Source organism: Ambystoma mexicanum, chromosome 5p, assembly GCF_040938575.1.
Source record: "Ambystoma mexicanum isolate Mex_15411 chromosome 5p, UKY_AmexF1_1, whole genome shotgun sequence".
Classification (NCBI taxonomy): domain Eukaryota; kingdom Metazoa; phylum Chordata; class Amphibia; order Caudata; family Ambystomatidae; genus Ambystoma; species Ambystoma mexicanum.
Genome location: NC_090930.1, coordinates 404,168,309 through 404,193,710, shown reverse-complemented (window position 1 = coordinate 404,193,710; position 25,402 = coordinate 404,168,309). Strand labels below are relative to the sequence as shown.

Genomic DNA, 25,402 nt, shown 5'->3' with positions numbered 1-25,402 from the left:
CCCCCGCCCCGGGCCTTCAGGCCCAGCCACCATCTGCAACCAGAAGCCTGCAATCCTGAGCGGAGCAGGAGCTACCCGGCACATGAATGCAGCGGAGATGGGAGGAGGCCCCAGATCACAATCTCCCCACTCGAAATAAGGTAGGGCGGCACCTGCCGCCCCGCCCCTAAGCCCAGCGGAACAGCAGCTGACCAGGGGGGCCCACGACCAGCCTGGACCAGGGGGGAGCAGACACTGTCCCTCCCCCCCTTTTGCCACAGAACAACAAGAGCTGCCCTAGGGGCCCTGAGATCACACGGGCAGTGCCCCAAACAACCATCCTAAGCCAGCTCAAGAGGGAGCAATAACACAGGGGGCCCCTCCCGGGAGTGCAACGGGGAGCCTAGATCTGGGAGGGACCCTCGAGGAACGAACGGGGGATCCGAGATGAGAACTGTCCCGGGGCTCCCCCAACGCCGCCCGCATAAGTACAGCTCAGTAAAGAGGAGGCCCGCTCCGTCAGAAACCCAGAGCATCAACAGTGCTAAAGGACAGCTAGCCATCGCAGTGATCAGCTGCAATGACCTACAAAACATCGCCACCTGAGCCGGTTCAAGTCCAATCGGACCTGCTAAAGCAAAAGAAGCCCTCCCCCAGACCATCGGGAGGGCAAGCCTCCTCCTTAAGATGTCGAAAGGCCCTTAAAGCCACGAATCAAACAGACGTTTCCACTCTATTAGCGACCCCGAACACAGACAAACCCAAGAGGAGAGATCGGTCGGACTCCATAATCGCAAGCACACACACGGAAGCGGACCCTGCCCGCATGGCACAGACAGTGACCAAATCCGACCTGCAGGATCTCCTGCAGGCCCTCACAAAAGAATACCAGAAGGGCACAGAAGAGGTCATGAGAAAGATCACAGCCTTAGACAAACGGGTGGGAGAAGTTGAAGCAAGAACTGAAGAGGTGGAAACGACCCTGTGCGAACACGCCCACGAGATTGGCGAAGGCTCTGAAAGAATCACGGTATTCGAAGCAAGATGTGAAGCCATGGAACTGAAGCAAGAGGATGCCGAAAACCGCTCCCGTCGAAACAACATCTGCCTAAGAGGAATCCCGAAGACAATCTCGGACGCTGAACTGACCCGTTATGTCAACGACCTATTTTGCTTCATTCTAACCCTCCCTGATGATGCCCCACTGGAGCTGGACAGAGTACATCGGACGAGGGCCAGAGCGAACACAAATACCCCGCCCGACATCCTAGCCAGAGTTCACTTTTACAAAGTTAAAGAAGAAATCATGTGGGAGGGCAGGGACTCCCCTCGAGTCCTCTTCAGAGATGCTTCTATCTCCCTATACCAGGACCTTGCAGCCATAACACTCGCCAAAAGAAAGGCCCTGCGGCCCATCACGGACTGGCTCAGTACCATTGGGCGTTCCCCACGGCCTTAGCTTTCTCCTGGGAAGGAAAGCCCTGCCTCATCCGCACCCTGCAGGAGGGAGACAGGCTGGTGAACCCGTCTCAGGAGGGAGACACCCAAGTCCGGGACACACCAGCCTGGACAGCCCGAACAAGGAATAATGATCCCTCCTGGACCAAAGTGGACAGACACCGAAAGCCCAGCGGCCCAACTATGAAAAACAAGCCAAACGGCTAGAATTGGGCACACCTCCCAATGTAGAGTTCAAGATAGGGACTCCGAGCAGAAGCCCACGTCGAGGGATACTCTCCAAGATAGTGCAGGGCAGGCACCCCGGGGACTTGCCAACGATGGACTTGGAACTTCAGAGAGTCGCCGTTTCACCAAACAACAGTTGAGGCACCATTGCCTCCAAGTTATAAGGATGCTTTGGCCCAGCCGGATGCCCTGTTGGCAGAAAGCTGACATTAAAGACTTGTAGTTTTAGGGGGGGGGGAGGGCTCAGATCCGGGGCACCACGATTGAAAACCTAACACCACACAGGGGAACCAACGTACCGGAGGTATTTCAACAGGGGCAACCCAAGAAACACAATCAACACCATCCCAAAAGAGGGAGACCACTAAAGAACTAACCATGATAACGTGGAATGTGCAGGGGTTAAACTCACCCAGAAAACAGAAATCGGTGGAGCAGAGACAGAGCCACCTAGAAGCAGACATTGTGTGCCTCCAAGAAACGCATCTCCTGCAACCAGATGAGGAAAGAATAAACTTTCGACAATACCCCAGGAAATTCTTTGCCTCCTCGGGTGGGAAAAAAAGGGGGGTAGCCATACTGCTCAGTCGGGCGGTGCCCCTAACCCGAATCTCAGTTAAAAGGGACCCTATGGGGAGATTCCTGCTGCTCAAGGGGCTCCTGGTAGATCTCCCGATCACCATAGAAGCAATTTACGCCCCGAACGCCGGGCAGGATCGCTTTCTCCGCAGCATCATCCCCACAATAACCTCCTTTACAGAAGGGCGCCTCCTAATCGGAGGAGACTTCAATCTCACACCAGACCCTAACACGGACAAGACGCTTCCGCCTACTAGGGAAGACTTCTCCCGGGCACTGGGAATGGCTGAATTTCTGAGGGAGACAGGCACGGTCGACACCTGGAGACTGGCTCACCAGGGAGAACAAGACTACTCATTCTATTCGCACGTATACCGAGGCTATTCAAGGATAGATCTCCTGCTAATGAAGAGCGTACTCTAACCCTGCATTGAAGACGTACAAATTGGCCGCAGAGTCGTATCTGATCATGCCCCAGTTATAGCCAAGCTGCAAGTCGAAGGCCTCCCAGCACCTCCGCAGAAAGCCTGGAAACTCCAAGAGTATGTCCTAACAGACATAGCATCGGGCACTGAGCTACAAGACTCCCTGGCGAACTACTTTACAGAGAATTCAGGTAAAGGTACCCCGGAACCCATGGTCTGGGACGCAATGAAGCTGGTCATCAGAGGCGAAGCAATCAACTGCACAGCAGCACAGAAGAGAAGACAGCAACTCCAACTCGCCAAGCTGGAGGAAGAAGTGAGGGAAGTAGAAGCGCAATCCAAAGTTCGCCAGTCTGGGAAAGTAGGCAGAGAACTGAAAAAGGCAAAGACAAAACCTGAAATGCACCTGGCGGATCAGACGGCCCGAGCTCTAGCCTACACAAACAATTCTACTACATAAACAGTAACAGGGCCAACCGCCTGTTGGTCCAGAAGTTGAAGAAATTGCATTCCCGGAACAGGATACTAACACTGCGGGACCGGAAGGGCAGACCCTGCTGCGCAGAAACGGAGAAGATAGAGATCAATACCAACTATCATAAGGGGATCATGTCCGGCCCTAACACGAGCAAGGAAGCACAAGCCCAATACTTGCAATCAGTCCGACGAGACCCCCCGCAACCGCAGCTGGATGCCTTAGAACTCCTGATCACGGCGGAAGAAGTAGCAGAAACAATCCGGTCCCTGAAAAACAGAGCCCCATGCCTGAACAACGACGCAAAGATCTTCTCTAAAATCTTGGCAAGCAGACTGGCAAAATATCTCCCAGAACTGATCCACCCAGACCAGACGGCATTCATTCCAGGTCGGAGCACCTTTGACAACACCAGACGTACCCTAAACATTATCTAATCCGCAGGAAGAACAGGCGAGCAATTGGCAGTCCTGTCACTAGACGCAAACAAAGCTTTCAACATGCTAGACTGGGGATTAATGGAGGAAGCCTTAAAACACTTAGGCTTCGGTCCAAAGTTCCAGAAATGGACCCTGGCCAACTACCAGCACCCAACCACAGAGCTAAGAATAAACGGCACCAAATCATCCAAAATTCATATCACCAGAGGCACGCGACAGGACTGCCCGCTATCCCCGCTCATTTTTGCGCTATCTATGGAGCCGTTTGCCTGCAGAGTTCGCCAAAACCCCCTAATAAAGGTCCTAAAGGTGAGGGGAGAAACATACAAGATAGCTTTGTACGCAGACAATGTCCTACTTTCCCTGACCAAGCCCAAATCATCCCTGGAAGCGCTCTGGATTGAATTAGACAACTTTGGAGCGGCCTCGGGGTTCTCCATCAACCTCGAAAAATCCAAGGCCTTGGGAATCAACATCCCAGGAAGCACAACAGAAACATTAGCCACCATCCACCCCATCCAATGGGCCAACTCACACTTCACTTACCTGGGAGTAAAGATCCAAAAGAAAACAGAGGAAGCGTACAAGCTAAAATTCCCCCCACTGTTCAAGGAGCTCCAGGAGGCCCTAGTAAGATGGCAAAAACAAGAAGTGTCATGGCTGGGTAGAATAACAGCAGTAAAAAGGAACTTGGTACCAAGACTGCTCTATCACTGCAAAGCTCTCCCAATCTCGATCCCCAGGAAGGCCCTGCAGAGACTCCAAGCAAATAAGATGAAAATCATCTGGGAGGTAAAGAAGCCGCGAATAGCCAGGAAAGTGGTGATGAGGAGTAAAGGCTTGGGAGGCCTGGGGGTCCCAGAAATAGAGAGATACTGCCTTGCCGCCCAACTCTCGGCAGCTTTTACATGGAACCTAGCCACCAACAAGCCTCGCTGGGTGAAATTAGAAGAGGATAGGTCCCGAGGCACCTCAGAAGCGCTCACGCACATCATCAGACCCATTGACCCCCCCCAAAGAGGGGCCCTTAACCGCAACCAATAACACAGTGGAGAGCTGGAGGTGGAACCGGAGCAGCACAACAGGCCCCCTATCCCCAATCTGGGACAACTCGGACTTCACCCCGGGCAGAACGCCTAATGACTTCGAGCACTGGAAAACGGGAGGGCTGAAGCACGTGGGAGACTTCTACGCGGAGGGAGCCCCGCTTACTTTCGAAGAATGCATGGCAAAATTTGGGGTGCGGGAAACAGAAAGATTGCGTTACACACAGATCCAACACTGGCTCTCACACAAGCCCAATGCGATCTCAGGGCTGCAGAGAACTAATAGCGCTGGAACGAACGCTTACAACGCCTTCCCCCAGAGGGAAAACATCAGCCCTATACAGATTACTAGACAGAGCGGACCCCGACAAAAAGGAGGCTTACATGGAAAAGTGGGAAAGGGACATTGGCAGGACAACTGAAATGGAAGAGTGGGGGCACATCTGGACCAGAACACAGAAGAGCTCGAAATGTGTCACCAACAAGGAAGGGGCGATCAAAACTTGCTATAGATGGTATTTAACCCCAGAGACCCTGAACAAGAGCAACCCAGCGATCTCCCCGCAATGTTGGAGAGGATGCACAGTCACATGCACGCTATTTCATTTGCTTTTGACATGCCCAGCGGCCATTAAATATTGGAAGGAGATTCTGGACCTTATCAAACAGATCACAGGACTAACAATCCCATGGGACCCGGGAATAGTCCTACTGGGCAGCACAGGGGAGGGCCAAATTCCACTGTCCGTCAACCTGGCAAACCTATGCTCACAACTACTCACAGCGGCAAAGATAGCTATGGCAAGGCTATGGAAACATCCAGAGGGCCCGGCCGTGAACCTGTGGTGGGCCAAATGCTGGGACATCGCAGTAGCGGAAAAAATAACTGCCATCCGCTGGGGAACAGAAATAAGTTCTTTGACATTTGGGCCCCCTTTCTAGACTATGCGGAACGATTCCCAGGAATGGCTAGGAAACCACTGCCCCTTCGCTGGATGGATAAATATGACTAACGCAATCCCAAAACCGGTCCCCTGGCCCACACCGAACTCTTCCCCCCCCAGCCCCCCCGAGTGATGTTAACTCGGGCACACGAGTAGCAGAGGGCAAGACGAACCATCAGAAGCATCCAGTCTCAATAAAAATCCAGCATAAACCCCCACGCGAAAGACAAGTACCCAAAACAGTTCCCCCCAAGGACTACAGCACCCCTGATGACTTTTCCCCCGGTGCTCCCTCTTACCCCCACCCGGTTATGTTTTAGTTATGTTTGGTTATTACGAGTATCTCGAAACAAACTGTGTAAGAAGATAATTAATGCACTCGAGAATGTATGTTTACTGATAAAAAACAAATAAAAAGATTAATTGTAAAAAAAAAGAAAGGGAAGGCAGTAACCCTGGGCTAACGTTTGCCCCACCATTCTTCCAGATGCTGAGAAAGTCTGCCTCCCTCAGGGGCCTTGTGGGTTAAGGCCTCAGAGTGGTTTTGAGGTGGGTGAAGAGGCGGCTGAGGGTAAAACTGCAGCTGCTTGGGCTGACTTAGCACCTCTCCCTCGTCCACCACGAGGGAATCTTCTCTGACCTCTAAGACGGGCCAGTCCTCTTCCTGGAGTAGAATCGAAAGGACTTACCCTGCCAAAATGATGAACCGGGGTAGGAGTGTTGAGGCTGTCTAATGGCAGCACTAAGAGATTTAGCCACTGCTTTCGAGGTCTGCAGCTTTTCCAAACTTTCATCAGCCTTTCTGCCAAACAGCCTCAAGCCTTAAAAGGGCATGTTGATGAGTCTAGACAAATCCGGACTCCCTCAACCACGCAAATCTGTGCAGCACGATGCTAGTTGCCATGGACCTGCTAATGCTATCAGCAGTATCCAGACCTGACTGGAGGCATTCACACATTACCGCCTTACTATCCTTGATGATAGCCAGCAAGCCATCTCTCTCCGTCTTGGATGTGGTCAGCAGCCATAGCTATGCAGTCCTACAGGGTAAACATGAATTTTGACAAGGCACAAGTTGTGTTTGCTGATTTTAAAGCCATATTTCCAGCAGTAAATATTTTTCTAGCCCAGGCATCCACTCGCTTGTCATACCTATTAGGAAGGATAGAAGGATATGCCGATAGTTTAGTAGACATAGCAGCCTGAACCACCAGACTCTCTGGTGTTGGGTGCTTTGTTAAATATTCTGGGTCACTGCTGGATGGCCTATATTTTTTTCTGAAGTTCTTATTTACTGCAGCTGCAGGTTCTGGTGTTTCCCAATTAGACGAGACCCTTTTTTGTAGGGCAATATGATAGGGCAAAATTGGATCTCTCTGGTGACCATGATCCAGTATGTCGGTTAGGTCATCCTGCTCGAAAGACGGTGCAGGCCGGATCCAACCCAAAAATTGAACCACTGTGCTCATTAGTTGTCTGTATGATGAGTTAGCATGGTCAGAAGGATCTGGGTTCCAGAATACCAATTCTGGAGAGGTATCTATACCACTGGCTGATTGCAGGTTTTCATACAAGTCTTTTATCCTAGAGTCTTCAGGAATTAACTCCTCTGACACATGTGGGCTACCAAATGGTGGTGTATTGTCATCGGAGGGCTCACTGTCTTCTTAAATTGAAGTTAAAAGTTTAAAAAAATCTTTTTTTGGTAAGGGTTTAAAAACCTTTTCCTGCGTAACCATGGGCTTCGACAACTTCGAAGAAATCGTCAATAACGACTTCGAAGTTGAGTGTCGGTTTTGTGAGTCGGCTTCGACACGGTCATCGACAGTGTTAGCGAGGCTGTCGGAGTTGCCGACTTTTTATGTTGCTTCGAAGGAACCTTCGAAGGACTGGATTCCTGGCGTGTTGAAGCACTCAACGATTTCTCGTCGGATCGAGATTTCTCTCGAAGTTCTGGCTTATGCCTCAGAAATCGAATATTTGTAAGGTTTAGTCTTCAACTTCCTTTTGCCGTCTTGATGCAGATCTGCAGGGGCATAGAATTCTGTTCTCCTTCGAGTGGGTCGGGCCGCAGTCTCAAAGATTTTTAACATTTCTTTTCGAAATGCATCCCATTTTGTTGGGGAGTGCGACTTGGTTGGACATTTGATTAACTCGGCCAAGGAATCACTAGAGGTCGAAGGTGACCTGTAACACCGTTTCTTGGCCTTCTTGGAAGAAGAAGAATGGCACGATCGACTTCTCGGTCGAGATCTTTTAGATACATCTCTTCAGATACATTGTTTTGGAACTCTTTGAAGGAGACTTCAAAGGTAACCTACCCACCGCTAATTTACCTTTACGCTTCCTCAGAGCCTTTTCGGTCATCACCTGACAGGAGTTACACTCGGAGGTACAGTGACCGGTTCTGGACACCACAGGCATATGCGGTGGGGGTCGGTGATCGACATCTTCAAATCGCAGTCTTGACATTTCTTGAAAACCGTCTTAGGCGTTGATGGAGGCCACGGTGTAAAAATGTCGTACCGAAAATGTGTAACAAAGTCCAAAAAAGAACCAAAGCGTGTCGTAATTCTTCAAAGTGATTGCTCAGGAAAAACGGAACTGAAGCCAATGGGCTCTGCGTGCGCTATTTATACTAATTATGACGTTGACAGTCAAATGGATGCCATCGAGCGACATCGACAAGATGAGATGGCACACAGCGCCCCCTGTCGAAAAATGTTTCCAAACATTTTTGGAAATGTTTGCAAGTTGAAGCTGGAAAGATATTTATCATAAAATGAGGAATATGTGGGAGGACACAATCCATTTGAATAGGCATTTTTTTAAATACCGATTTGAATGAAAGCAATTACTGTTGAAAATGGATCTGAATTAAAGCAGTTTTGTGAACTCCTACGTTATAAAGGAACTGTGTAAATTGAGAGAACAAGCATTGGCAAGAACCATAGAAAGCTATAAGAGTGCAACATTTGAATAGTAGCAAAACAAGTCATGTAAAAGCATCATGAGGATGTGAAATGGGAATAAGCCAAGTACCACTGCAGAGCTGAAACAGTAGCAAAGTGTATACAAGGAAGAAGAGGAAAGGCAGGTGTGCCGGTTTCGCAACCTTTAATGGGTGGACCGTGTGGTCCGACAACTGCCCCAAAACCGAGGACAGCTACTTATGTGAAAGCTATTTAAAATACCTGCAAAGAAACTTGTAATTGAATATAAAGGAAATTTGCGTGAACTGAAAGAACTGTACTCTATGAAATTGGTGAAAGGTAACCAAACCAGAAGAGCTGGAAAGTATCACAAAGCACTGTGCTTTGGAAAACCTGAAAGACTTGAAAGCGTGGGGAGGGGAAGCCCTTTGCATTGTGAACTATCTTGAACCACGGGGAAGGGAAAGTCCTTTCTAAACTACAAGCTGGAAGAAGCTCTGAACTTTCATTTGAACACTTCTTGTTTTGACACTGACATTCCTACATATTGTATACACATAGTTTTGAGGGCAAGCTTAGGTATTGGACACAGACAGACTTTTACTTTGGACTTCCTGAGGCAGACTATCCTTAGTTTATTTAAGTAGGAAATCCCACCTTAGCCTAGGGCAAGTTAGGCCTTTTTCCAACTTGCTTTTTGTTGAATAAATGTTTTTAGCCCAAAACTAGAATTCAGTTGTCTGTGTACACCTATTTTTTATTTGTTTATTTTTGACACAAAGCACCTTTACAAATATTCCAAAATAATCATAAAAGAGTACAGCGAAAAAAAAACTGATTATTCATCTAAAACATACCAACTAAAACATAATATATTTACATACATTTAAGACTCAATATGTTTTGAAAATTACTCCATAATTAAAATCAATCATACCAAGGTAATAAATGTCATCCTGTAAATCACAATTACATATATTGAAACAAACAAAAAAGTGAAAAATACATCTCTCAATTCTGGTCAGAATCCCTTTATTCCATGTCACTTAAGCAGACCTGCATTATGGTTAAAAACCGATTTAATGGCAATACCAGCGACTGTCTTGTACCCCACATACACTGTGTCCACAAAAGTTCATGTCAATATACATCAGACATTGTCTGCGTCTACTTCATGATGCCTTCACAGCTTGCACGGATCACTGCACTAATTCCGATGTATGGCTGATGTGGCAGCAAGTACTGCATCACGCAGTGTTGCACATACTCCCTTAATGCTAAAAAAAATCTAATTTGCTAATCAGAAGTGCATCTCACACCATTGTTATCACGTACTGTCACATACTGCAAAGTCAACATTTTCATTTCAACTCCATGTTTGTGTTGTTGTGTTAATGGTAAAATGAATAAAGTTTTAAAAAATGAATTTAATGTCAACAACGTTTTACCATTGTAAAATAATATAATTAAAAAGCATTGCCTTCGGTGATCGATCCTGTGGAGTCATCACTAAACCACAGCCAGAGATCTCCTCCCATGTGGCCAGGGGATGGCAGCCACTACCTGATCCTGACCCTGGGGGTGGTATTATGGAGGAGGATCACATGGGAGGAGATGGCTGTCAGGGAGATGTGATGACCCCATCAGGAGGGACACAGTATATTTCCCTTCCAAATGAAGAAGACCCTATAATTCCTAAATTCCTGATGACCTGTGGCACTACACAAATCTCTACAGTTGTAAAACCCTAAAACCCCTTCCTGACAGACATTTTAGACAGAATACCATTTACACCACACATGTACATAACACACACACAACACCTCATGTCTCTGATGTGTTTGTGCTTACCAAAATTTCCAAACAAAATCACTTTAGAAGCACTATTAACCATATCGACTCCAACTCCCATAAAGCCTCAAGTACCAGGAAAGAGGAGATGATATGGATCAAAAGAAAAACACTAAACTGAATATGCAGGCTAGTTGTTGTAATGAGACTAAACTGTGCAGGACATTTGTTTTGTAAAGGCATCATGAAGCAGACACAGACAACAGAGTCAGGTTTTATCTTCAAAGTTTTATTTAACTCAAAAGGCAGGATTGAGTAAGGCCTAACTTGCCCTATACTAAGGTGGGATTTCCCTACCTAAAGAAAACTAAGGATAGTATGTGTCAGGAAGTCCACAGCAAATGTCAGTCTCTGTACAAAACCTATACTTGCCCTCACTTCTAACTGTATACAATGTTTAGGGATGTCAGCATCAAAATGAATAGTGTTTAAGGTAAAGTTCAAAGCTTCTTCCAGCTCGTGGCTTGCAATCTGCTTGCCCTTTCCCAAAACAGTTCACAAGGCACAGGTGTTCCCCTCACCAAGAGTTCAATGCTTTCAGCTTTTCAAAACACCACAATTATTTGGTACACTTCCCAGCTCTTATGATTTGCTGTTTTTCACTACTACACATAGACAGTTCTGCTTCTTGACTTCAAAACACAAACGTCTGTTGTAATATAAACACAATTCTAACACAAAAAAGTTGTCCCAAAAAGAAAGTTATTTGCTTCTGAAATTTAATCACTGTTATTTTAATAAAAGGCGTGGTAGTATTGGGCGTCTTTTCTATTTGACGCCTATCTGCCAGGACCCGGTAATCTATAAATGCCACCGTCTAAAGTAAAGATTTGTGAACCTTTTTGCTTTTTTCACCAATCACACATTTTATTATTCATTTGGTTAGGTGTACATTTTGATTATAGTCAACCAAGAAAAACAAACAAAAAGTTCAAAATTGTTAAGAAATAAACTAACTTGAAAATTCCTAAAAATTAGCAAAACAAGGAGGAGCAAACCAAGCATAAATACAATTTAATTAGCTGTCAAGGGGCCTCTCTATCTAGCTAATAGGTAATATGACTAATAAATCCTGCCCATTGGACAATTTTTGAGCTCAGGCGTCTAGTAGGTCTCGAAATCTGAATGTCCACTCAAGGCTAGATACGTTTTGGCGGTAGTGACCAGAAAGGCTGCGCCTTCCTCAGGACCCAAAAAAGAATTTGGGATGACCCCACAGTGTTTTAAGTTTGTGCAGGCTGGCAGGCTATGCATGGTAGCAAGATTGAACATTGGCTTATCAACTTAGCAACTGCACGCAATCGATCGAGTGCTTCAAGGAGTGCTGTTTTGCTGCCGGCTGCCCACTGCTTTACTGCTATCTGTGACATGTGGAAAACCCTTGAGCAGTAACCACAGACCTTTATTCAAACAAGAACGTGAACGGGGTAAGCCACGCCCCCTACAACAGCGTGTGCATTTAAACAGGTACACATGCGCTCAATCACACGTGCACAATCGATCGAGTGCTTCGAGGAGTGCTGTTTTGCTGCTGGCTGCCCACTGCTTTACTGCTACCTGTGACGTGTGGATAACTCTTGAGGAGTAACCACGGATCTTTATTCAAACAAGAAAGTGGTATGCTGCTATATTAACATGCTTGTGAGGGTTCTTAACATCTGGGATCTTAAAAACATATTAACATCATTGTTTGACAATTTCCTTCTATAGAACGGAGTAAGCTACGCCCCCTACAACAAAGTGTGCATTTAAACAAGCACGTGCACGCGATCACGTGCGTGCAATTGATCGATCGCTTCGAGGAGTGCTGTTTTGCTGATTAAATGTTAAAATGTTAAAGGTATTTGTACCGCGCACCGTCACCAACGGAATTGGTCCCCAGGCGCTCTGGCATATCTGTAAATGATAAGGGGGGGATTGGTTAGTAGGGTGAAGAGGGAGTAGGATAGTGAGAGGAGTGGTGTTCTGTTGGCAGCTTCAACTCGGTGTACACCGGGTGCTGAGCTTTGGTGCGGGTATTGGATCGGTGTCAGTCCGCGTGTGCTGTTGCTCCGGTTTATGTGTTGTTGCAGTGTTATGAAGTGCGTGCGGCTTGTTGTGCGAGAGAGGGTTGTGTGGGTTTTGTTGAGTGAGATAAGTATGCAGAGTTTGAGCTTATATTGGTTAGTGGGTTACATGACCTTTAGCATGCTGACATTCACAGTTTGTCTAAGTGTGGCACTTGTTGGCCTTCACATGTGGGCATGCCTACATTCACGTCTTTTCTAGGTGCGGCGCAGGCTAGTGTTTAGAAATCTGTCTAGGTGTGGGCATGCTAACATTCATAACTTAACTTAATCTGGATGCGGCGCAGGCTGGTGTTCACAATTCTAAGTGTGGCACCTGCTAACATTCAAGTTTCATCTAGGCGCGGGCATGTTATCCTTCAATCAATCCTATCTAGACGCAGGCCAATTGTCCACAATTCTAAGTGTCGCCTGTGCTAGTCTTCACGTTTAGCGTAGGTGCGGGCATGCTAATATTCAGAGTCCTATCTAGATGCGACGCAGGCCAGTATTCACAATTCTATCCAAGTGCGGGCATGCCAACATTCAAAGTTCCATCCAGATGCGACGCAGGCCAATATCCACAACTCCATCTAAGTGTGGCCATGCTAATATTCACAATTCTATCTAAATGCGTCTGCCGGTCTGGATATGATCCGTCCGGTACATACGAGTGGGTGAGTCACTTGAGGGCTTTCGTCTGGGTCTAAGTATGTGATCAGTCTCTGGAGCCTTCCTTTAGTGACTATTTTCCATGATATCTTATGCTGTGTCGAGTGGTTGGTTCTTTGGTTTGAGTGTTTGTCCAATTTGAGAGAGACCGAGGTTGGAGTTATTTTCATTGGTGTTTTAATGTCTGCGCATTCTAGTGCGACTCTGTTGTGGTTACGCTGTGAAGAGCCATGATTTGCGGAGTTTCCTGAATGGTAGGTGGTTTGTTGTGTTCCGTATATTCTTAGGTAGGTCGTTCCAGGTTTTGGGTGCCTGGTGAGAGAAAGAGGATCCTCCAAGTTTTTTTCTGTTGTAGGGTTTTGGTTCCAGGCGTATGTCGGTGCTTGATTTTAGTGTTCTTGTCGGTTGATGTAGGTGTAGTTTGTCACTTAGGAATTGTGCACCTTGTTTGTGTATTGCTCTGTGCGTGATGCACATGGACTTGAACTTTATTCGCTGTTTTAGTGGTAGCCAGAGTAGTATTTTTAGCGCAGGTGTGATTGTTCTCTTCTGGGTAGCTTGAGGAGGAGTCTGGCTGCTGCATTTTGTATGTGTTGCAGTTTTTTTAGAAGTCGTTCGGGCATGCCCAGGTATAGGCTATTGGCATAGTCCACTCTGGACATGATCAGAGCAATGATGGTAAGTGTTTTGTTGGCGAACGACAGGAAGGGTAGGATCCTTTTTGCTGCTCGCAGGAGGAAGAAACATTTCTTGATTACCGAGTTTACTTGTGGCTCTAGAGTGAGGTTGTTATCCATCAGGACCCCTAGGTTTTTTACAGTTGATGATGGTTCTGGTGTGGTGCCGAGCTCTCTTGGCCAGGGGATGTAGTTGAAGTCTCCTCCTTTTTTTGAAACGATCATTATCTCTGTTTTGCCTGGGTTGATTTTGAGATGGTTGAGATTCATCCAGTTGAATATGTCGCGAAGGCAATTCTCTAGTGTGGTGTTTTCTTCTCGGGTATCTTGTATGTTGAAAATTATTTGAGTATCGTCGGCGTAGTTGTAGCATGTGAGGCCATGTTTTTTGATGAGTTTGATCAATAGGTACATGTAGATGTTGAATAGAAGCGGTGAGAAGGATGATCCTTGTGGTACTCCGCACGTGGAGTCTCTGGGTTTGGATTTAAAAGGTTTCATCCATACTGTTTCTGTTCTGTTTGTTAGGAAGGATTTGATCCATATTAGGGCAGTGTCTGTTATCCCTAGTCCTTCTAATCTCTTTATGAGGATGGCGTGGTTGACAGTGTCGAAGGTTGCAGACAGATCAAGGAGAATCAGGGCGGTACTGTTGTCCGAGTCTGCGTTTGTTTTTAGGTCGTCCCATATTGAGAGGAGAGCTGATCTGTTCCTCTCATGGGTCTGAAACCCACTTGTGCCTGTTCTAGTAGGCAATAGCTCTTCTATGAATTCTTGGGTTATTTGGTAGACATACGTTTCTAGCAGTTTGGCTAGTAGGGTATGTTGGAGATGGGTCTGTAGTTGGATAAGTCCTCTACGTTTCCTGTTGTGTTTTTGAGAAGCGGCTTGATGCAGGCTGATTTGAAGGCCTGTGGTACTTTACCTGTTGGGATTGAGAGGTCGAGAAGGTTCCTGTGGTATTCCATGGGGATTCCTTGTTTGAGAATTGTTTTGTATATGTCCGGGGGGCAATGGTCTTCAGGAGAGCCTGATTTGTTGCTTTGGTTTACCAGTTTGACGAAAGCTTCAACTGATATTTCTGGGAGGTTTCGTAGCTTGTTTGCGTGTTCCTCGTCGGTGACGGTGGGGTTTGAGCTGTGATTGCTTGGTCTGTTTTGTATGGTGTGTTGGATGGAGGTTATTTTGTTTTTGAAGTCGTCTCCGAGGTCCTCGCAGAGTTTCGTCGATGGAATTGGCGTGTTATTGCAGCCCGGTGGTTTTTTAATTTCGTTTATGATTTTGAATAGTTCTTTTTGAGCGTTTGGTGCTCTGAAGATTTGGTTGTCGTAATGTTTCCTCTTCGCTTTTTGTATTTCCTTTTTATATGAGCGGAACTGTTGTAGGAATTTCAATTTGTTTGCGGTGGTGTTGTTGGTCCTCCATTCAGATTCTAGTTTTTGTTTTTTTCTTTTCATGGCGTTGAGTAGCGGGGTGAACCATTTTGCTGTAGTTTTCTTACGTGATGGGGTGAAGGGCTTTTCTTTGGCGATGTCGCCTAGGGTTGTTGCAATCCAGGTATGAAGTAGGGCAACTTTTTTGTCTAGGTCTGCTTCTTCCATGGTTGATGCTTGTGGTTTGCTGAGTTCTAGGAGCTCGGTTAGGTTGGAGTTTTTTATGGTTCTCCAATTTCTTTTCATCATGATGGGTCATTTTTCTTGTTGCTTTTTTGTTGCAGCAGCCATTGCGATTATGAATGGAATGATGAGGTGGTCGCTCCAAAGTATTTGAATTGGGGGTGCCGTGGTGATGAGATCCTTGTTGGCGAAGATTGCGTCAAGTGTGTGCCCTGCTGAGTGGGTTGCTCCTTTGACTAGTTGTTGTAGGTTCATGGCTGCTAGTTGGGTGGTTAAGGATTTTTGTGTAGCTGTGGTTTCTTCAGCAAACCAGATGTTGAAGTCTTCGAGGATGATCAGATGGTTGTATTTGATGGCTAGGATGGTGATTGCTTCTGTGAAAGCGTCTATGAAAGTCGCATCGTAGGTTGGTGGTCTGTATATCAGGATGAATTTCAGGTTAGTTTTGGGATTTACTGAAAGTCGTAGTATTAAGGATTCGCATAACTCGATGTTTAGTGGATCTTCCATTTTGATGGCCAGTTGTTCCTTGTGGCTGATCACTAGCACCCCCCCTCTTTTGGATTTTCTGTTTGTTTGAATGCATTTGAAGTTTTCAGGCAGACAGTTGTTGAGGGTGATCTTGTAGTTGTCGTCTAGCCATGTTTCGGTTACAAATAGGATGTCTATGCCTCCTTCTGACAGGAGGTTGTATATTTCAGTTGAATGTTTGGACATTGACCTAGCGTTTATTAGGTTACAGTGGATTTTCTGGGTGAGGTTTTATTTTGAGGTTATTTGTTGCTCAAGTTTGTAATTGTCTGTTTGTGGTGTTTCCGCGTTGATGTCGGCAGGATGAAGAACGGCGACGGCTGCTTCTTCATTGAAGCGGTCCAATAGGTTGATAACAGGGCTGATTAGTCTTGGTGTTTCTGCTGTGATGGTGCTCGGATGAGGATCAGCTGTGATTTCTTCATTGAGTCCGATTGTTGGGTCGGGGGTAGAATTGTTGGTTGTTGGTGCTTCGCCGTATTGTGCGGGATGTAGTGGAAATCGATGTTGCCCCTCTGTTCTTGTAATGTAAGGTGTAATGGGGTCGGAGTCCTCCCACTGTAATGTAATGTGCGCTTATATAGCGCCGGTAGCCCGCAGGCATCAGGGCACGTTAACACAAACAAAACACAAACTATCTAGTGATCTTAGTGGTGCAGCTAGAGGAGTAAAAGGTCTAGAAAGTGGGATTACTTGAAGAGGTGAGTCTTCAAGTGCTTTCAAAATTGTAGGCGATTCTCCTGTAGTCTCAGATTCACTGGAAGGGAGTTCCACATCTGAATTGACTGCACAGCAAAGGATCTGCCCATCGCTGATTTAAGATTGTGTTTGGGGAATGCAAGCAAATTTTTCCCAGCCGAGCGCATCTGTCTCTTCTGCGTATAAGGTACGATGCTCTTCTTCAGATAGTTGGGTGCTTTCCCAAAAAGGCATTTATGCACGAGCGTGAGGGATTTAAACCTAATCCTCTCTTCAACTCCTAACCAGTGTATCGCTTTTCTAGCCGTGTCAATATGGTCTCTTCTCATAAGGTGCTCGATTAGTTTTACCGCATCATTTTGAATGACTTGGCAGATGTGTAGATCTTTAGCCCGAGCGCCTATGAGAAGGGCATTGCTTTAGTCTAACCGAGACAACACCACCGCCCTGGCAATGGTGACCAAGTTGTTTTTGCTCAGAAAAGGTCTAATAATCCTCATGAGCCGCAAATAGTAGACTGTGTTCTTTCGCAAGAGGTTGACCTGGGCTTCTGAGTTAACAGAGGAGTTCATCATCATACCCAGGGTTTTAACCTGGCTGGATACAGTTATGATGGCCTCTTTGATCTGAAATGATTTGTGTTCCCCCCCCCCACAGTTTGTCTAGGAGATGGCTAGATCCAAACAACATGAGTTCCGTCTTAGAATCATTGAGGCACATCCAGTTGGCTTGCATCCAATCATCTGTTTTACTGTATGTAAATCCTATCTTTTCACTGTCTGCTCTATGAGATCCATCTAGCTCTAATATTAGCTGCGTGTCATCAGCGTAATTAGTGAAGAAAACTCTGGATTCCGTCAAGATGTCACACAGTGCATGCATATGCAGATTAATGAGCATAGGTGAAAGGCTAGCACCCTGGGGCAATCCAAAGATAATTAAGAGTAGGATCAGAAAAATTGTCTCCCCAGTGAACTCTAGCTTGGCGATTCGTGAGAAATGAAACTAGCCACTTCGGTGCTATATCCGAGCAGCCCACAATATCTTGCAAGGCTTTGACCAGTAGATCATGATCGACCAGATCAAATGCCGCACTAAGATCAAGAAGCATCAAAATCACAATTTTACCCCTATCCATGAGTCCTAGCATGTGGTTTTGGAGATCCTGCATGGCCGTCTCTGTGCTGTGTGCCGCTCTAAAACCGGACTGTTGGTGGTTTAGGGATGCATGGGTTTCTACATGGTCTTGCAGATGCTGGGTAGCTATTTTGTCCAGGATTTTAAGTATAAAATTAGAATTAGTGATAGGCTGTAAGTTCCCTGGGTCTTTGGGATCCAGCTCAACTTTCTTCACTAAAGGTGTAATGGTAACCTTTTTGATTTCATCAGGAACTAAACCCTCTTTAAATGAGGCATTAATAATTCTTAGTAAAATGGGAGGAAATTGCTCTTTATTTTGAAGGATGATGTTGGGTGGTAAAACATTTTCCGCACAAGACGTGGGCCTCATGTGACCAAGCACCTCCAGTAGCTCTGTTTTGGTTATGGGGTGAAAGAGAAATTCTCCTGTCCCTGATTTCTAACCATCTTCGTGGTGCTAATGTCCTGTTTTAGTTTATTCCTGGCATTGATAATGTTCTGCCTGGCTTTGGCTATTTTGGCAGAAAACGCATTTTGCACGGTATCGCAGTCTTCTTTCGATGGTGACAAAGGTGGGGTAAGGTTTTGCGGTTTCTCTACACTCTTGAGTATTTCAAAGAGTTTGCTGGTCCTGTTATCAGCTAATTCAATTTCCTATATAGTTGGCCGTGGCTAATCTTATTTTATCTTTATACTTCTTGTTTGCTGCTTTCCATCTCTCTTTATTTTCAGTGGTCCTGTCTGAGTGCCAGTTCCTTTCAAGAGCTCTTTTTTCTTTTTTAGTGGTTTCTATGTCCTGATTATACCATTTCTTTTGATTGTTGATTTTCCTGGCTAACTTAGATTTGATTGGGGCTATTGTGTCTACTAGTTTCTGTATGTGAGTAGTGTATTTCTGAAGCAAAACATCACATGTGTCCTGCTCCTGAAAGGAGGCGAGTACTGCATTTAAGCATGGCTGGATATGTTCTGATGTCAGATTTTTGAAATTTCTGCTGGTGACCTTGACATGCGGGTTATGTGTAGTCAAGGGAGCATTGAGTTCTATATTCAAAGTGACTAAATGATGGTCACTCCAGATACATGGCTCAGTCTTGCAGTTTTGGTATTTCAAATGATTTACTAACCCAGTCCAATTGATTTCCTTGAGGAGTGGTGGCTACCTCATTTACAATCTTGAACTCTAGGTTATTTAGTGCTTTCTCCAACGAGATCACTTCCTTATCCTTTGTATCCCCCCGTCAATAGTTGAAATCACCTACCACCTGAGAGGATGTGTTAGTGGATTTCTGATTGACTAATTGGGAGCATAGTTCATTAGAAAAATCAGAACTCAGTGACGGAGGTCGGTATACAACTATTAAATTGAGGCAACTATTGGGGGTGAATGTCAGTTTCAAACGGATGGTTTCACAGCCATCACAACTAAATGAGGCTTTAAACAACTTTAGTGTTTCCTTAGATATTATAGCAACACCACCTCCCATTGCTCCCTCTCTGTTAACATTATAAATACTGTACCCAGGTGGGACCGCTGTTTTGCAGGTGGGACCTATGGGGTCCTTCAGCCATGTTTCTGTCACACAGAATAAGTCAAGATTTTTTTCCAGTATTAGTTCATTTATGTTATGTGCATGTTTTAGCAGTGAGCGTGTATTGAGCAAGCCCACTTTAAGGTTTATGTTCTGCTCGTTGGTTTTTGGCATCACCACCTCATTAATCTGATTAGAGGCAGTGAGCTCTGTAACCCCAACTAGTGAGCCACTTGCACTATTATCTATATTGACCATAATGGCACAATTAGCGCACAGCAAGAATGAGATGAAGAGTACCTTGAATGGGACGAAAGAAGGGTGGCAGAGCAGAGCACACCCGGAGCGAACCGGAGTTAACCGGCCCCTACGGGCCGGCGCTTACTGACCGGACGTGGAAATAAAAGCGCGCGGGAACTACAAGTTTGCTGGGACTTGTAGTTTTCGTGTGTTTCAGCTGCCTTGCAAAACACGAACGAGGTAAAATGCTCCCCTGGCCTCAAATCGAATCTAGCAGGTCCTTGCCTTGCTGTACACAAATTTAGCCAAGATACATTGAACAGATTTACAAATTTAAGCAGTTAAAAACTTTAAAATCAAATTAATCCTAAAATGCTTAAAACACACAAAAGTGCTGCTGTATTAAAACAAAATGCTAACTAGCGTTTCTGCGTGCCATGCCTACTTCAATTCCAAACCACTCTCTTGTTGAGTGTTCCCATCTTTTTTCCGCGTGTTTCAAGAAATTCTTTGCATGTTTCGAGGTTTCTATGTTGGGGGGTCGGTGTACCGTGGTTGTTGCGAGGTAAGGTGTGAGGTATAAGGATTTTTCTCTTGTAGATTTTGTTCCGGTTATGGCTGTGTTAGGCGTGTTTCCTTCCAATGGGGCTGCTTCTTGTGGGTTCTGTCGGTGTTGTGCGTTCGCGTCTCTTGTTGCACGATCTTGTTCTCTTTCTCTGCGTCCTTTTCTGGGTCGGGCCATATTCCAGATTAAGTGCAGGCGTAGTAAGGTAGCTGGTCCTCTATGCTGTGTTGTGCTGTCGCAGTGACCTCGGTTTTTCCTTCTCTGAAGACGCTGGGGTGTACTCTGGTTGAGTGTTGCTTTTCTGTCGGTGGGTAGGGTGTGTTTCCTAAGGGTGCACTGTCGGGGGGGTTAGGGTGTTAACGGTCTGCTGGAATGGGACTTAATTGAGTTAGGTTGTGGTGGGTTTCCGGGGTTGATAGAGTACTGAACTAAGCGCAGTTATGTTATTTGAGAGACCTGTATAGTGGGAGAGAGGCCTATCAGTGCAATCTAAACATCATACAATGCAATTTGGAGACAGAACCCCTGCTAAATTTGAGGGACCTGTATAGTGGGAGAGAGGCCTGTCAGTGCAATCTAAACATCCTACAATGCAATTTGCAGACCGAACCCCTGCTAAATTTGAGAGACCTGTATAGTGGGAGAGAGGCCTATTAGTGCGATCTAAACATCATACAATGTTATTTGGAGACAGAGACCCTGCTAAGTTTGAGAGACCTGTATAGTGGGAGAGAGGCCTATCAGTGTGATCTAAACATCATACAATGCAATTTGGAGACAGAACCCCTGCTAAATTTGAGAGACCTGTATAGTGGGAGAGAGGCCTATCAGTGTGATCTAAACATCATACAATGCAATTTGGAGACAGAACCCCTGCTAAATTTGAGAGACCTGTATAGTGGGAGAGAGGCCTATCAGTGTAATCTAAACATCATACAATGTAATTTGGAGACAGAGACCCTGCTAAGTTTGAGAGGCCTAATCATGCAATCTAAACTTCATACAATGCAATTTGGAGACAGAACCCCTGCTAAATTTGAGAGACCTGTATAGTGGGAGAGAGGCCTGTCAGTGCAATCTAAACATCCTACAATGCAATTTGGAGACAGAACCCTTGCTAAATTTGAGGGACCTGCATAGTGGGAGAGAGGCATATCAGTGCAATCTAAACATCATACAATGCAATTTGGAGACAAACCCTGCTAAATTTGAGAGGCCTAAACATGCAATCTAAACATCATACAATGCAATTTGGAGACAGAACCCCTGCTAAATTTGAGAGGGCTGAACATGCAAACTAAACATCCTACAATGCAATTTGGAGACAGAACCCCTGCTAAATTTGAGAGACCTGTATAGTGGGAGAGAGGCCCATCAGTGCGATCTAAACATCATACAATGCAATTTGGAGACAGAACCCCTGCTAAATTTGAGGGACCTGTATAGTGGGAGAGAGGCCTGTCAGTGCAATCTAAACATCCTACAGTGCAATTTGGAGACAGAACCCCTGCTAAATTTCAGAGGCCTAATCATGCAATCCAAACATCTTAGAATGCAATTTGGAGACAGAACCCTTGCTAAATTTGAGGGACCTGCATAGTGGGAGAGGCGCCTATCAGTGCCATCTAAACATCATACAATGCAATTTGGAGACAGAACCCCTGCTAAATTTGAGAGGCCTAAACATGCAAACTAAACATCCTGCAATGCAATTTGGGGACAGAACCCCTGCTCAATTTGAGAGGCCTAAACATGCAATCTAAACATCATACAATGCAATTTGGAGACAGAACCCCTGCTAAATTTGAGAGACCTGTATAGTGGGAGAGAGGCCTATCAGTGCGATCTAAACATCATACAATGCAATTTGGAGACAGAACCCCTGCTAAATTTGAGAGACCTGTATAGTGGGAGAGAGGCCCATCAGTGCAATCTAAACATCATACAATGCAATTTGGAGACAGAACCCCTGCCAAATTTGAGAGGCCTAATCATGCAATCTAAACATCATACAATGCAATTTGGAGACAGAACCCCTGCTAAATTTGAGAGGCCTAAACATGCAATCTAAACATCATACAATGCAATTTGGAGACAGAACCCCTGCTAAATTTGAGGGACCTGTATAGTGGGAGAGAGGCCTGTCAGTGCAATCTAAACATCATACAATGCAATTTGGAGCCAGAACCCCTGCTAAATTTGAGAGGCCTAAACATGCAATCTAAACATCTTACAATGCAATTTGGAGACAGAACCCTTGCTAAATGTGAGGGACCTGCATAGTGGGAGAGAGGCCTATCAGTGCAATCTAAACATCATACAATGCAATTTGGAGACAGAACCCCTGCTAAATGTGAGAGGCCTAAACATGCAATCTAAACATCATACAATGCAATTTGGAGACAGAACCCCTGCTAAATTTGCGAGGCCTAAACATGCAATCTAAACATCATACAATGCAATGTAGCTTTGTTAGCTGCACAGTAAGCAGTTCTTCCTCATTATACACTGCTAGCATGTTAGTACGAATATTGGCCGTTGCTCCGACACCCGTGATCCACACGGTTTGGAGCACATTTGGAAAGAGTGGTGAGCCGAACGTCAGAGGGCCTGAAATGTATAAATCAACTTCTACCATGCCAGCACATTCAGCCAAGTTAATAGCAGCTGCTGAGGCAGTGCCGAGTGATATAGACGTATACAATATAAATAAACTTCAAAAGAATTAGAAGAAAAAAATATCAACATCTTTAACAATGGAGATTCGGATCTATGAGACGGGAACTCTTTCATAAAACAACTATAAAAAGAGCGATTCGGGAGCAGTGAGTGAAATTACCTGCAATGTCGTATGATAGTCTGTAGCTACACCTTTAAATGGTCCAAATGAGCACATAAATCTGCCAATTTCAGATGCACATCTGCTTACCTTAAACACGCTATGTGGAGTAATTAGTATATCGGATGAAAGTGTTGTCATTCCCCAAATGATGTGTTCGAAGTTGGTTAGTATCACGGACATGGGGAGCGGCACTTTCTTGCACGAAAATGCCCCTAAAATCACTGCAGTGTTATTCCATTCGGCTGAAGATTCACCCCGGCCTTTATTATACTCACAAGTGGTGTCCCCGAACCCAAGACAAACCCAGAGTAAGGGGGAATTACTTGGTGTGCAGAAACAGTCAAGAGGTAATAAACTAATAATGATAGTGAGGAACCCATGCAACCAGGTAATAATCAAACGAATGAATCAGAAATAATTTTTGAAACGCAAGTGGAGATGCAGCCAATGAGAGATGTATTACATTTGTCACAATCCCCAATATTGTATCCTAATCAGGGTAATGCAACCAATTGACACGTCAGCATCCTCGCCGTCGTCATTTGCGAAGCCCACCCCTCAGCAGTCTGTCGGGTTGAGACCTCCCATATTACTTTCACAGGAGTTCACCTTGAATGCCATAAACAATGGCATTTTTGCACTAACTAAATTATATGAAACACTCGAAGCTAAAATGGAAGGGCAAGAAAGCATGTGCAAATTACTTTGTGCAAACGTGAAATAAGTCAAGATCGAGGCTTAATGAATCTGGAGAAGTTAGTAAATAACATGACAGGAAATGAGCCCCACCCCAGGTACTCAAAGGAGGTGTGCCTGCAAACTGACAAGGCTTGGATGGTGAATGAGGCAGTGAATGGGCCTCAAAATCAAAGAGAGGGTGAATTGAGAAGTGATGTGAATGAGTGTGAGCCATTAGCATCTCAAGAATCAGTGTACAAAATCGCAGTGAATGTGTCATCCGTGAGTGAGGTAAATATGACTGATGCCCCAAAATACGTAGAACCTTTATTTGAACTGTTTTGAGCACGGACGAAAGTGCTTGAGAATAAGAAATTACACCAAAAAAATGAAAACAGCTAGTGGTAAAGCAAAGTAAAACAAATAATGCCAAAAGATTTATGGATCAACTAACCAGCCCAATACAGCAGAATAAAGTTAAACGTAAAGTTAGGAAAGAACAGAGCCTGATGGAAAGTATTAGAGATTGAACCAAACAATACCCAAACAAGCACAACAAGCACAAAGAGCGACAGTAATGAATTGTGTGAAGAAGATGCTATTATGAATTTCTCCACGTATTCCATTTCGTTTTATCCACCACAAAATGGATAGGAGGAAGGGATTGAAGATATAGGCTTCCCAGCAGAAAAGTTATATGTGTTAGGTGACTTAAAGATTAGTAACATGAATAACTATTATGAAACCCAGTTTGTCACTCTAGAAGAAAGGAATCCCTCAAAAGGGTCCACTTTAAAAAGTTCCATTGCAAAAGATCTGAGTGAATAACCAAACTCCACAGTTACCAAAAGAAAAGGTATATAGCAAAAGCCATTGAATGCAATCAGATACTCTGATCCTGACAATGAAAGAGACCCTTTCCCGAACAGAACAACGCTTATGACTGTATTTAAAACCTTTGCTGAATTACAGTTAATTAGGTCATGTGATATAGAGAGCATATGCTTTCAGCACAATAGGAATATGGACACAGTTATTTTGACAATACCCTCTATGATTATTAAAGAATTAATCTGGAATGAAAAGGAAAGCCTATGTCAAGTAGGGTTTCAACTAGAGTTAAAAAAGACGTCAGTGGCCGCAAACGAGAGTACCTACAAGCGAAACCATGAACAACAGGGATACTTTGAGCCCCTAATTGCATAGGTGACACATGAAAATTGTCTCTAAATGTTTATTTTGAAACAGCGAAGCATTCGGATAAAGTGTCAGAATAGGCTTGGTTGGCAAAGGTAATCAATGAACCAAATAACTCAGACAGAAAAGAATGCCAAGAATTAGACAAAGTAAGAACTATTAAAATGGTAAATTGGAACACAAGAGGCCATAAGCATCTATTAAAACCTTTGGTAGAAAATCCTTTGCAGAATTTCGAAATCATCGCTCTTCAAGAAACTTGGTTGTTAACTGATCCGACATTGCCAGGATATGAATTGGTATGGATTCCAGAAGTTCATCACGGGAAAGGCAGACCATCAGCAGGCATATTGACAGCCGCTACATATGAATAGTACACTGACAGCATGGGCATCTCCACACCCATGTATTGAGCTGTCGAAATCGACGTTTAGAGATGTAAATAGTGTGATATCATTACAGATATTAATATTGAATTTATTTTGGAACCCGGCGATGGTATTAGAGACTCTCTTTGTACGGTTAACAACAGACATGTTGGATGTGAATGCTCAAAATTGTGAAATTGGCATGTCCATAATTCTGGCCGATCTTAATTTGAAATGCATTG

At 44.9% G+C, this 25,402-nt stretch overlaps 1 protein-coding gene across 4 annotated transcripts in view; it reads right to left on the bottom strand.

Annotated features, from left to right (window-relative positions):
- ARHGEF6 (Rac/Cdc42 guanine nucleotide exchange factor 6) overlaps positions 1-25,402 on the bottom strand; it is a 3,277,165-nt gene that overhangs the window by 2,346,480 nt on the left and 905,283 nt on the right. The window lies entirely within an intron of this gene.